The sequence below is a fragment of the Coenobita brevimanus genome, chromosome 55 (genome assembly GCF_032717465.1).
Source record: "Coenobita brevimanus isolate Jiangsu-jjx chromosome 55, ASM3271746v2, whole genome shotgun sequence".
In the NCBI taxonomy this organism is placed as follows: domain Eukaryota; kingdom Metazoa; phylum Arthropoda; class Malacostraca; order Decapoda; family Coenobitidae; genus Coenobita; species Coenobita brevimanus.
This window is the reverse complement of record NC_137008.1, coordinates 58,427,987-58,442,298: the sequence shown is the minus strand read 5'-3', so window position 1 is coordinate 58,442,298 and position 14,312 is coordinate 58,427,987. Positions and strand designations below refer to the sequence as shown.

Below are 14,312 nucleotides of genomic sequence, written 5' to 3'. Positions count from 1 at the left end.
GAGATGATTTTGATTTTTCATAGATGAGACCATGTCGTAATCAAGGAATTAGATGCAACCCCCAGCAGCTTATCCCCTTCAGTACGATGTTCTTTTCTACTACTAACGCTAGGCGATTTTATTCAGTTTAGGGGATACCTCGTAATGAAGGGGTCCAGTCTTCAGTAGCCCTTTCATTAATGATTTTTTTTTTTTTCATGCTACCATCAGACGGTTTTATTCAGCCCGGATGAGGGATGTCTTGGTGCAGGGATCATGGTGTATTGTTCAAGTAAATCGTCCTGGGGAGCTGCGTAAGCGCATGAAAACACGGATTTGGAAGTCAGTCTACGGGAGTGCGGACCAGACCTAAGAACCGCTTCACTACGAGAGATTTTTCTTAAGCTGAAAAATCGTCTGGCGGTAGCGGGAATGAAGCATGAAAGACGTCATTGCGTTGAAAAGGGTCAGCCATCCCAACATGAGGACGTAGTTTTGTAGTTCTTCTTGCCGTCTTCATACGATTAACTTCAACATGAGAGAGCCCTGGCAGTAAATAAAAAAAAAACGAAATAAGTAAAAAAAAAAATAATGAAAAAAGAAAAAGAAAGTTCATGAAGACTATGCATCTCTTCAAGTTCTAGGGCTGGTGAGAGTAAACTTGAAAATACATGGTCTGGCTGAAGGGGCTAATGAATAGTTTCTTACCTCCTTCATTTCCAAGGGTCTCTTAACCATGCTGATTAGAGTCGTGTGGTGGTGGCAGGAATGAAGTCAAAAAATGTCATCGCACTGCAATTACTGAAGTTTGTATTCCCCTCTGAGTTTGTTTGTATTCCCTTCACGACTACAAACCTCCTTAAAGCTGAATAAAATCGTCAGGGGTAGTGAGAATATAATAAATAGTTATCTTGGTTATGAGGTTAATGCTACTCCTTCCAAAAGCTGAGTAAAATCGTCTGGCGGTCACGAGAACTCTGTAAAAATTAGACGTCATCAAACTGAAGGAATTGTTCATCAGTTTCTTGGAAAATCGTAAATAAAGTATTGCCCCTCCCCTCCCCCTCTCTCTCTCTCACCCAATCCTCCCTTTCCCTCCCCCCATTCCCCCCACCTACCTCCCCGGCCACCCACCACCCATCCCTCAGAGCCAAGAACACCTCAGTGGGTCGCTAGTGAGTGAGCCAGGGTGAGGGAGGGAGAGATAGAGAGAGAGAGAGAGGGACGAGTGCAAGAGTAAGAGAGAGAGATATTAAAGAAAGAGAGCCACTGAAGCCGCCGCCACAACCTCCACATTGTGAGTTAGCTCTAATTTATGCTTGCTTGTTATTTTACATTGACCCGCCTTGTTCGCCCTTGAGTGATGGATTATTCGAAGCTGAAGCCAAAAGTTCAGGCATCGGCGAGTTTGTTTTGTGTGTGTGTGTGTGTGTGTGTGTGTGTGTGTGTGTGTGTGAAGGAAGTAGTGTTTTTTAAGCCCCCATATAACCTTTGATTTGGTCACGTCTCACTGAGCTTAAGAGTTTCTTTATAGTTTTTGTGTGGAAAATGCAACGTCCAGTCTTTAGTTTCTTTTTAAAACAAGGAACTGAGGAGAAAACTGTGAACACATATTCTAATGGGAAAAGCGTATCCCACCGAGCCTAAAGTTACATGCTGAATTGGTGTGAAAATTGAAGCATCCAGCCTTTTGTCTCGTCGTAAAATAGAGAGAGAAAAACAAAAACATCTTTGGGCGCGTAAGCCAGTGCAAAAAATAGTCTCGTATCTCCCAACAGTAAACACAACAAGAGCGTACCCAGCCTTGCGGTGTTGATGTTTATATGTAATTACAAGGCTAAGACTAAAGCTGCGTAAATATAAGAAGGCTAAACAGATAAAACCGTCCGTACTACATTATTTTTCAAGTACTATAAAGAGCACTCTGTAACATAAGAAAAAAAAAACACACAGGCAAAACTGAAAGCACTACAAGAAATTCCATACTGAAATACCCATGACGTATTTTGTGACTGATGAAACTGGAGACTAAATGAATGCTGAATATTACACAAAAAGAAGGTATATATATTTACGATACACAAGGAAATGCCGAAAGTCAGTACGGCGTAGCATTTACAGACAGAAGAAAATGTGGGGAGTCTGGGCCATAACAGAGACTAATTTTCATGGTGGTTTGAAGGTCTCTTGATTAAAGATAAGTGCAGAGAAAATTGTGTATAACCAAGCAGTGGGAAAAATACATGCATATGAAAAATCTTGCCAAGGATTAAGGTAAAGGATAATAAGTTCTGAGCCAGGAGACATTGGAGAGGCCGTCTGAAAATATCGGCTGAGTTACTGGCATTACTTCCAAGAATTTTGACGGTTTTGGGATCAGTGCGCCGATAAGTGATGCCGAGGGAATTGCTGACTATTTTTGTGCCGTGAACTTGTGGTACAGTGTGTGTTTATGCGATATAATCATGATATCCGAAGTTCCAAGCGTGATAAGGGAAGCAATGCGTAAAATCTGCACAAAAATCACACAATCCTCCATTTACGCAGTCGATTCCCACTTAATCCACCACCCCCTGAAATCGAACAGGCTAAGGGAAGGAAAGAAAAGGTTGCTGTTTATTATCCATTATTGGAACTCTTGCCAAGCTGATGCATTCCTGAACCCGATAAAGGGGCAGGAAGGAAAAACTGAACACTACCGAACCTCTTAAATTTGTGCAACTTCCTCCTAGTTTAAGTACCTTAGAATCGAAACAAATAAGAGTAATAATGAATGGAATCTGTGTCATTTTATCGATATGAGGCCCCAGCGTCTGTGCAAATGGTTTATGTTGGGTTTAGGACAGCAAAATGAACCGCTAATATTTTGAAATCAAGGTTAGGCGTTGTCAGCTTGCGAGGGAGTTGGATTGGCGCCAGCATACACCTACACCTACCTACCCTTCTACCTCCACAACTACCTACGCATGCCCTTGCCCTTCCTGCATACCTCCACACTTACAAATCTCTCTACTCGTCTACTTACTTGTATGCCTACTCATTTATTTCTACGTAGGCTTCCCGTTCATTGGTGTAGCCCCTCTCTCTCTCTCTCTCTCTCTCTCTCTCTCTCTCTCTCTCTTTCTCTCGTTAATAAAAATAATATGACAATGCAGCTTTCTGGTAGCCACATCATATACACTGAGCACACTGAATCTATCTATCTATCTATCTATCTATCTATCTATATATATATATATATATATATGTAATGGAGATGAGGTGTCTGAGGAGTATGTGTGGAGTGACGCGTATGGATCGAGTGCGAAATGATGAAGTGCGAAGGAGAACTGGAGTTGTTCGGGAGATGGCTGGTAGAGTTGAGCAGAGGGTGTTGCAATGGTTTGGGCATATGGAGAGAATGGATAATGAGCGATTGGTGAAAAAGATAACTAGATCTGATGTGAGAGGTGTAAGACTGAGAGGAAGACCACGAATAGGATGGATGGACAGTGTGAAGAGAGCGCTGGATGCGAGAGGGATGTCTGTTGAGCAAGGAAGAGTGGCTGTGCGTGACAGAAATAAATGGAGAGAAATTGTGAATGAATAAGTGATGACGCAGCCCTGAGGGGATATTCTCCCGCATTTGGTCTGATCAGCTAGTCAGGTCAGGTGCGGGTAAGGGGATGGGTCTGTTATGATGTGGCAGGGGTAAACCAGTTCTGCTGTCGGGCCCTGCTGTGGATGTCACTGCTTGCATTGCGCAGTTGACCCTTGTGCGGTGTGATGCGGTGAGGATCTGTCCGTTCTCCTCTTTGGGGCTAAGATGCGAATGAATGTGTTTGAATGGATGAGTAAATGGAGAGTGAGTCGTCCTGTCTCGGCTACCTCCCTTTCCTTGGGGGAAGCAGCCTAGGTATATATATATATATATATATATATATATATATATATATATATATATATATATATATATATATATATATATATATATATATATATTACCATTGTGTATGAGTTTATATAGCTCACGTCGGACGCAAATTCGTCGTCCAATCTTAACTAAAGAATTAATCGCTCTCATCGATGACATAGTAATATTATATTAGTTTATTCTTGTTACCTCTATTCAGTTTTATTCAAATTTAGAAAGACCTCGCACTGGAAGTATAATTGAAGTCTGTATCTAACCAACTCCAACGGTTCAAGGTGTCTCCCCTTAACTACACAGAATCGCCCAGAGATGGCAGAGTCTGTAGGGTAAAGTACAATAAAGGAACTTGCGGTCCGTGTGTGTGTGTGTGTGTGTGTGTGTGTGTGTGCTGGTTCGTATAGCTTTTTTTTTTTTTTTATGTCTTGCAGTCAGGGTATGCTCCGTACAATACTTTATTGCTGTTATCAAACGATTTTATACAACTCTAAAGAGAGCCCTAGTAATTAATAAAATTGTTTGGACAATGAAAGAATGCAGTATCAGTTCCAGGATAAGCTCCAATATTCATCGTATTGAAAGGATTCACTGCAAACTTTTCTGGCCTCTTCAAGCCCTCATAAATTTGTGGTGTTAAAATTCTTCCTTTGATCAATATTAAGGTCAGCTTTATCCCGTGTTGGGTCGGTCTCAGCAGTCATTGTTTTTCCCTTTACATCTCATTCCCTGGAGGGATAGAATATTACCCATGTATTCCCTGCGTATAGTAAAAGTCTGGTAACTACCGCGTCTCTTTAGTCCCTTCAATCAGAGGATGTCTGTGTAATTTATTATGACTGTCACCAGACGATTTTGTTCAGCTTAGGAGAACACCCTGGCAGAGAAGAGTTACTGGAGGTTATAATTATCTAATAACTGAAGTTCGGAAAGACTGTTGTAGGGTGAGGAAAATCGTATAGAGAGGGGAAGAGTAGAAGAGAAATTACATCATCTGACTGAAGGTATTCGTGACGTATGACAACCCCGCCGCCTAGCATTTGTGTTGTATATTCGTATTTCCCACGGCACGAGAATGTGGTATGTGGTTGGGAGTGAGATTTGTCTGGGATTTTCGTATTATCTCTGGTTCATGTTCCATCAGAAATCAAGGAACCAAACAAGATATTCCTTCCTGCGCAAAGGGAGTGAGTTGTTTTGATATTATCCATTAACTTCAGAAAGCCAGTTATTTCTGAGTTAAATCCCCATTGAATTACTGACTTCATGAAAGCTGCGTTCAGTTTCAAAGTACTTTAACCTTTTAACTCCTTCAGTACGATGACGGCTTTTATATTTTGTTAGCTCGAGAATTTTTTGGACATTTTACGAACTGAAGGGTTAGATATTCCCATCAGTAACCCATTCACTACGAGGAAACATTAATAAAGTTGAATATACACATTATGTCTAAGAATTTAATCCGGCGCTGGCGAGAGCCTCGTGTTGTGGTTCCAGTATATACAAACACTTCTGCCCCAGCTTCCTGTCTCCCAAAAGGAGGATATAAACTGCAGGTGAACGACACCTTCAGCCTGCACTCCATCTCCATTGAGTTAATCTCGAGATGAGCTTGGGGCCACAACATGTACAAGAATATAATACAGAGTACATCATGGGCACAGTGATTTAAACATTGTTGTAATTAAACTATTCCAGTAATTTAATACATGGTTAATTAACAAAGGAATAGCCATACTTAGGTTGGGAACTGAACCCCGTCACCCTCAATTCCTCATTTATATTTCGTTCTTGATGTTATCATACGATTTTATTTAGCTAAGGAGAGCGGTCTGCATGTGAAGTAGTTAATAATGAATGGTGGTTGTAACTAACCCCTTCATTTCGAAAAGTTTCACCCGAGCTGAATGTAAACTAAAAGATAAGTCATCGGAGTGAAGAGGTAAAATTATTTGGCGGGAACCCGGACATCAAGTGACGCCAGGTTTCTCTCTGTGTTGCCTCTTCTATCTTCATTGTCTCTTTCCCCTTGTTTCGGGTAACACCAGACGTTCGTATCTGCTGATAGAATTCCTAGTAGTCAAATAATTCCTCCGGTTGTGACGGACATACTACTTAACCTGGGATCAGCAGAGGGAAGGCGGACCCCCAGCATTTGAGGTATAGTAGCTATCGAAAAACACGGTGGACATCATAAGCAGTTTGACATTTTTATCTCGTTTGTGATTATGTAAAGTGGAGTGCAGGTTAACCATTTCTTATACTCATTAGTTCTTTATAATTGACCGTCGTTAATTTTAGGGGCTTGCTTATACTGTACCTTCGATTGCGCTGTCAGTGTTAAGCATCGCCTGGTGGGAAGTATTTCGTGGTGATTGTGAGTAATATTCTGGCTGATACAGATTTCGTAGCACCTCTTCCGTAGCGGTTTATTTTGCATACTGCACCTTATATTTTCTTGTAGGGCATTTACGTTTTTGTAACACTGATGTAGTTTACAACAATAATATTCAAGAGGATGATATTAAGGTGTAATGTGCAGAATAAGTGACCAATAACCAGGTGCTACGGAGTCTCCAGTGCCAACGAGAATCCGGCTTTGTGTGCGTCGTAGGATGTTTTATTGTTTTTTGTTTGTATGTTTTTCCCTGAGCATCCCAGTTGGCGGCGTGAGTTACCCGCTATCGCACTGGCTGTGTTGACTCATTCACTTACCTACATTTCTCTTACATACCAACACCTACCAACCTACTTAAACCCACGCTTCCGTTAAGCTTAGATTATGTACGTCTCTAACTACAGTTCTGTTATCTCCGCTACATATTAAAATCAGCCTACACTTATAATTTACCTAGATTTGACATTTAAGTAGAGCAGTTCATTATTATTATTATTATTATTATTTTTTTTTTTTTTACCCTGACATCTTAAGCATTTACCTAATCCAGGCAGTACCCACACTTAACGAATTTTCAGGTGAGCTAACAAAATCCCGTAAGTTATGTGTTATACTCTACTGATCACACACACGAAAAAAGAGTGTATCCAAACAAGCGAAGAGTCTGTGTGGGAACATTTATTATCAGTCAGCACTTGCATCAGAGTGAAAGCAACACTGAGATCTACGTAAGAAAGTAACACCCTTGCATCACTAACACCTATGTAAGAAAGTAACACCCTTGCATCATTAATATCTACGTAAAGAAGTAACACCCTTGCATCACTAACACCTACGTCAGAAAGTAACACCTTGTATCACTAACACCTGTGTAAGAATATAGCATCCTTGCATCACTAACACCTATGTAAGAGAATAACACCCTTGCATCACTTACACCTACGTCAGAAAGTAACACCCTTCTTACATCACAAACACCCGCACAAGAGATCCGTTAGTGAAATCGCTTCTGAAACAAAAGAAAACCTCGGCCAAACAGGTCTAACCTCTCGTAAACACCAGCAGTCTGGGAAAAAGGAATGAGGGGTCAGTCACCGTGCGTTACATCACGTACACCCATCTCATACCAACAGGCACAGTCCCCTGTGCACCGTTCCATTGCACTGACACTGTCACACAAATTTTCATGATCAACACTTGTCACTGTATTTCACGGGCTTCAGTATCAAATGCGTTACTTGTAGAATTGTAATGATTAGCCTACTCAAAACAATAATGGTATATAACGAAGTGTAGTACTATCAATTGCCTGTATATATATATATATATATATATATATATATATATATATATATATATATATATAATAATTTGGTTTTACGCCTGTTTTCCCCAAAGGGCTACAGCGTTGCCTCTGGGTAGATGACTGGACTGGAGCGTGTAGCATTTTATGACCGGATGCCCTTCCTGATGTCTACCAAAGACCCCTAGGTGGATTTGATCCTCCGACCCTTCGGTCAGAGCGGAGCGCTCTAACCCAATGAGCCACGGCTGAGATATATATATATATACAATGCGCTATCAAGCAGAGCATCGATTACTCTAAACTAAGGTAATTACAATAAAAGTGGAAACCTGGTACAGAACCAAAACTGATATCTTTCTGATGATATATCGTGCTACCCCAAATTTTGTGTCCGGAGCCCTCTCGGGGCACGGGTACCTCTTGGTACTACCAAGAGGTTGAAAAACACTGATTTTTGCTTATAATACTTGCACATCTACATATAGCGCACTTCTGTTAAGACATACGTTCATATCCGCTTAAACTTATGGCTGCTGAGACCGTCTACTTAAACATATATGAACGTTGAAATATTGGCATCAATACCATTAACCCGTTTCATACAAATGATCTCTACTAAAGTGATCGATATCTTGTCGTGCTATCAGTATCTTGAACTTCACCTGAACGATATCGTCTGGCGGTAGCAAAAATAAAATGTAAAGGTTATCTCTAATGTCAGTTCCGTATGAGAACGAGTTGTTCCCTTATTACCAGGTTCGACTTACTAAACACGATTAATTTTCTTGTAACTTTCATGCCATAAATTCACGAAGAGCTAAGGATAATTTTCCTATCGTGAGGTAAGACAAACTTGAGAGCGTTTGATATGTGCTTTTTTTTTTTTTTTTTTTTTTTTAGCGAAATATAATCATGTTGGGATAAATGGAATAAAATACAAAGTTCGCAAGTCGAAGCGAGAAAGATACTCGTACTGTCTTCACTAACTACGATGACGTCCTATTTCGGTTTACAGAGTAGCCTGTAAACAGCGCTCCACAAGAAACCCGCCTAGGTATCTTATGTGTTGCGGGGACGCCTCAGTCTGCAGGTGTGGCTTTGGCCGTGGCAGTAACGGTAGGAGTGGAGTAAATGATGCAGGGTAGATATTGATAACGTTAACTGAACCTTCCTCCACAACACGTGAAATTAGACAGCAGAGTGGATGAGGAGCTGTACATACAGACCATCTTGTATAAATTTCATGCTGCCTCCAGAATATTTTAACTTGGGGGAAACCTCCTGTAGAGAAGGAGTTAGAAACGATGTCTATTACACTCATCCACTATGAAAATTCTCCCCAGCAAGAAAATTCTCCCACAGAGCTAAGTAAGACAGTCAGGTGAAAGCAAGAGTACAATATGAAAGATGTCTTAGGGCAGAAGGGGGTAAAAATAAATTGGTCTGTGATGCAGGCGAGGGGAGAGGATCTGCAGTGTCTGGATTCTCGTGTAGCTGTGCGTATATGATCTCTTCTTTGACATTATATGTGGTGACTTGTTTTGTGTGTGCGTGTGTGTGTGTGTGTATGTGTGTGTGTGTGTGTGTGTGTGTGTGTGTGTGTGTGTGTGAGATAATTAGTTGTTTGAATTGCTTGTGCGTGTATTTTTGTGTGAAGTATGTGCATGCTTGTTTGTGTAATATGTGCAAGTGTGTGCAATGTAGGTAGATATGTCTAAGTGTGTTATATATAATATTTATACATCTAATGTGTATGCATTGTATACATAATGTAATATATAATATATATTCACTCGTGTGTATATATATATATATATATATATATATATATATATATATATATATATATATATAATATATATATATATATATATATATATATATATATATATATATTATATGTACGTATTTGCATGTGTGTGTTTGTATGTGTAATATACTGTTTATGTGTGTGCATGTGTGAATGTGTAATGTTTATGTTTACGTGTGTGTGTGTGTGTGTGTGTGTGTGTGTGTGTGGAAACCAGGACTGGTGTTGGCAGCTCTTACTAACCAGGTGTGATCCCTACCCACCTGTGTTAGAGGGAGAGAGAGAGAGAGAGAGAAACTTCTGAAATTTCCCTTCTTCCCTGGTTCATGCCCCTCTGAAAATAATGAGCTTTCCTCTAGATCTCCACCCCCCAACCCCACTTCCTGTGAGGTTGAATTCTGTTAAGTCATTACACCAAAGACACTGAGGTACTGTTTATATCCTGACCTGCAATGCCGTGAGTGTGAGGTCAGATCCAGCTGTGGTGGACTTTGTTGTTGGTTCCAGTAGTTTGTACTCTATACATGTTTACTTCATGTCGGTTCACGTCGTTCACATATGCAGACCTTAGACACATACACAGATTTACCCACCTCAACATTCCGGCGTTGATAACTATATGTTTTGCTGGCTACAGACACCTATTCTTCATTCGTACTTGGACAGTATGAGTAAGGGTAACTTCTAGCAATCACTCCATCCGAGAAGTGGTCAGTTAATATGTATATATATATCAGCACTCGATAAGTTTCATATGATTATTAAAAATAGAGATAGCATGAACAAAATTTAATTGTTCTCCGGTCAAAAGGACTTTTCCAATACCCACCATTTTTGTAATACTGTGCTTTGATTATAATGGTGTTCTATTCGCTCTTCATTGTCTTGGCATATGTGGTGTGCATTTTGAAACCTGTGCTGAGTATTCGCATTACATACGTCATACGCTGTTTTCACATCACCAACACTAACTCTCCTACTAAGCTTTGTCCTTATTTAAACGTCTTTCACAGCCCGTTACCCGCTACTCCACCCCACCTCTACCCGTTTCCTTAAAAACTGAATACATAAAATAATAAATAAATAAATAAAATGTTTGGCTTTCATAGAGTGTATCGAATCAGAAATCCTCTATTTTCAAACAAAGCCAAAACAGCCACCTGTATTAATGTGGACTCCTGGGGCATACTCTTTTTGGCTTTGAAGCATTCGTAGCGTCTTGGTGATATAGTTTGCATTTAAAGCTTTTGTAATCCATTTCTATGTCAGTAATAAACATAACATGGAAGAGAATATGGAAAATAAATCTCTTAGGAAGAAATGCTACGAACGCTTATACCAACAATTATGTAATCTGGGAGGGAATCACCAACCACATTTACGATCAGTTCCCCCTCGTCACTCTGATTTATTTCTGCAGGAAGGATAAGAATAATAAGAGAGTGCAGAGTCTTCCAGTATCCCTTGTTCTTCCTACAAAACAAATATTGCGAAAGGAGTAATATAGTGAGTTATATTGGTTACTACAGGAAGGACTAGGAAAGGAGAATGCAGAAATTTCCCGTGTCTCTCGCTGTTCCTGCATATCAGAATCTGAATTATGGAGTTGATCGTAAGCTTGTGAATCATATCTCGTAAGACCTCTTCCTTAGCCATTCATTCCACACATTTGCGCCTCATAGAGTGTTTTATGTAACTGATGCAGATTTTGTCGATATTAAAGCAATGTAAGAGAATGTTAAGGTGCAATATCCAAAATAAATCGCTAAGGAGGATGTGCCACGAACTTATATCACCTAGAATACGGTCTTTTCTCTCCGGTGATGTTAAGTAATGCCCAGGTGGTTCCGGTATGGCCTGTGTGTGTGGGCTGGGGAGAGGTGGTGGATTTGTGTACTTTTTCGTTTCTTTTCTTCTGTTTTCTCACATTAATATCGCCAATCGTTAACCAGAGTAAAATTCTTAAGTGTTCCTCAGCCACTAGAAGGACACACATTTTATAATTTTAGTGGGAAATCGGATTAGGATGGAGGTGATCGTGATGACTTGAAAAATGTGATATTGTCCAGGTTAAAAGTAAAAGATTCATTGTTTGCAGTAGGAAAACATGTATGGAACTTGACTGAGGTACATGCATTTGTGTGTGTGTGTGTGTGTGTGTGTGTGTGTGTGTGTGTGTGTGTGTGTGTGTGTGTGTGTGTGCTGACTCACCACCAGCGGGAAGGGTTGGTGAGTCAGCGTGCGTCCAATTTGGCTCATCAGTAAACAGTTTCACAAGACTGTACTTTACCATCCCAGGTGGGCACGTTGGGTAGAGGCGTCTGGGGACCGTATTTAAGTGAACTTTTTTTTTTAAATTACCTCCCTTTTAGTGATTTATTTTTCCTATATCTTAATACCTTCTTGGATTCTCTGTATATATTATTATTAACGAGATTGTACTAGGTCTTAGGGTGTTGTGGGCATAGGAGGCTGCCTGATACCTCATATTTATTGATGTATTTTTCATAGTACGTCAGTATTCCCGTGTATGTTATCTGTGCGGTGTTGATGTAAAATAATATACGAGAAATACTAATGCATTGGTTATAGACGTCTATGGCCTGTTTTCTCGTCACCCCGGGAGGTTATATAGCGATTCTTCCCGTCATGTTTTTTTTTTTAATCTGGTGTTCTGCGTCACTGTTCTGCTGTTGAATATTTATGCAATGTATGCCGGTGTTAAATTAATATCAGTAACATGAAATAATGTGGAGTATGGAAAATATATAAGGAAAAGTGCTGTAAAACTTCATACATTCACGAGAATACGGACTTACAGATTAAGGGTTCTCTCTCTCTCTCTCTCTCTCTCTCTCTCTCTCTCTCTCTCTCTTCAGTAACGATTTATTTTTATGTTTACCTCCGCTAAGGAGGTTATATTTTTCCCCGCGTTGATTTGTCTGTTTGTGTGATTGTCTCTCTGTTAGCAGGATTACTCAGAAAGTTATGAACGGATACTGATGAAATTTTGTGGAAGGGTGGGCCGTGGGCCAGGAAAGAAATAATTAAATTTTGGGGCAGATCCGGATCCGGAGTATCCCGCACAATATCTCCATAAGTTCTCAGTGAATTTCAATGAAATTTTGTGGAAAGGTGGACCATTGACCAAGAAAGAATTGATTAAATTTTGGGACTGATCCGGTTCCGGAACCGAGATTACTCAAAAAGTTATGAGCGGATTTTGATGAAATTTTGTGGAAGAGTAGGCGAAGGGCCAATGAGAAATTTTTTAATTTGGGAGCTGATCCGGATCCGCATTCGGATCCTTTTTAATAATGGCATTGGCAGAGGTGTGCGCTGTCTGAGTGCTTTCTAGTTTTCTATGTAATTTACGACTTGTATGATGTCATCCCTCAGATACTAACTTGGCATACGTAGAACTCAGCTGATAAGGAGAAGGTGCCAGAAAGCCCAAACCAACGAAAATACAGATCTGGGTCACTTAGTACTTGACGAAGACCTCGACGCTTCAGATCCGGGGACATAATTTTTAGTGTATTTTTGCTATATCCAGATGATTTTTATTCAGCATTGGAAAGAGCACTCCTGCTGAAGGGACTTTAAAACTGAATGAAATGGTCTGGAGACAGCACAAATATATAATATACAGGGACTAAAAAAGACCGTAGTGCAGAGACTGAGAGTGAGAAGTGGATGATGAAGAAGAAGAAGAAGGAGAGAGAGAGAGAGAGAGAGAGAGAGGGAGGGAGGGGGAAACAAAGAGGGAACGAATAAATGTCCCTTTGTCGTTAGGTGGGTCATGAAATTACGGACCCATTTCACTGCAGCTCCTACTTGTTTGTGCTCACTCTTACCTCTTCACTCCTATATGTTATTTATATTATTCTTCCTATCTTAAGACAAACTATTATTCTTAAAGGACGGAAATTAAGTTACGAAGAGATTAATGCAAGCTATTATCTAACCTCCCATCTTAGTATCAATTGACCTTTGGAGGGGCGGAGGGGAATTCTTGAAGTTATGGAGAAAGAAATGAAAAAGCGTCCTCATGCTGAAAGGACTAACACCTGCCCGCCTGTCTGCCTTCCACTGTTTATGAATATCGTAACCGGTGCTATGGAATTTGGAAGTAGGTTGTGGACCACGCAGTGCAGCAGAAAGATGACTGTGTAACTGACCGTCTTCACTCGTATCGGTGCTAATCACGTGAGGGGTTGATGCAGCTAGGCCACGTACGATGTGTGTCTGAAGCTGTAGTTCTTTTACTTCATCTTGGCCCGAATTTTGCTCATGTAGTTAGGTTATTTCTCGTAGGGCAGAAGCAGAAAAAGATAATAGTACGGCGGTACATTCATTTTATAGCGCTTCTTCGTGACTATAATCATATTCTAGTGTTAGTCTCTTGTTACAACTCAGCGTTCAAGATGGAGAGATGGCAGTTTTAGGCCCTAGTACACCGTACCTCGTTATCGGGTAGGAAGATTGAAAGGGCGATATTACGGTAAGCACAGAACTTGTTTTATCATGACAACTAATTTAAAACTTCATCAGTGCGTGAGATCAATGAGGCAGAGTCACAAAGCGCTTTAACTCCTGGCGAGTCACGCGTAGATTAAACTATCCCTTCCCCCTAGATTTGAACTAAGTGAACTGAGATTTGAACGTCCAGGCACCCATTGAGTGATGTTCTAAAACCGCATCAGTTTGGGAGAGAGAGGGGGGGAGGGGAAAGCCTGTAATGTCCTGTCCCTGTTGTTTATCACCATCTGCATGCGTGTCACTGCTGTCATTACTGGGACCAGCCGCCATCTCTCCATGACGTCACATCCGTCCTGCGGTGACGTCAACAACACTTGAGCTGTCAAAGAAGGCGCCAAAACAATCATTCAGTGCTCGTTTATTTTTTTAT

General features: G+C 40.5%; 1 protein-coding gene across 8 annotated transcripts in view; it reads left to right on the top strand.

Annotated features, from left to right (window-relative positions):
* Positions 1–1,151: 1,151 nt before the first annotated feature.
* Positions 1,152–14,312, top strand: part of sals (sarcomere length short) — a 105,256-nt gene continuing 92,095 nt past the window's right edge. For 7 of the 8 annotated variants that reach the window (XM_080273562.1, XM_080273560.1, XM_080273567.1 and 4 more), the window contains exon 1: positions 1,152–1,276. The gene's annotated coding sequence lies outside the window, so the exon portion shown is untranslated. Of the gene's footprint in view, positions 1,277–5,937; positions 6,047–14,312 lie in introns of those variants that run through there. The other variant, XM_080273558.1, reaches the window with a different exon arrangement.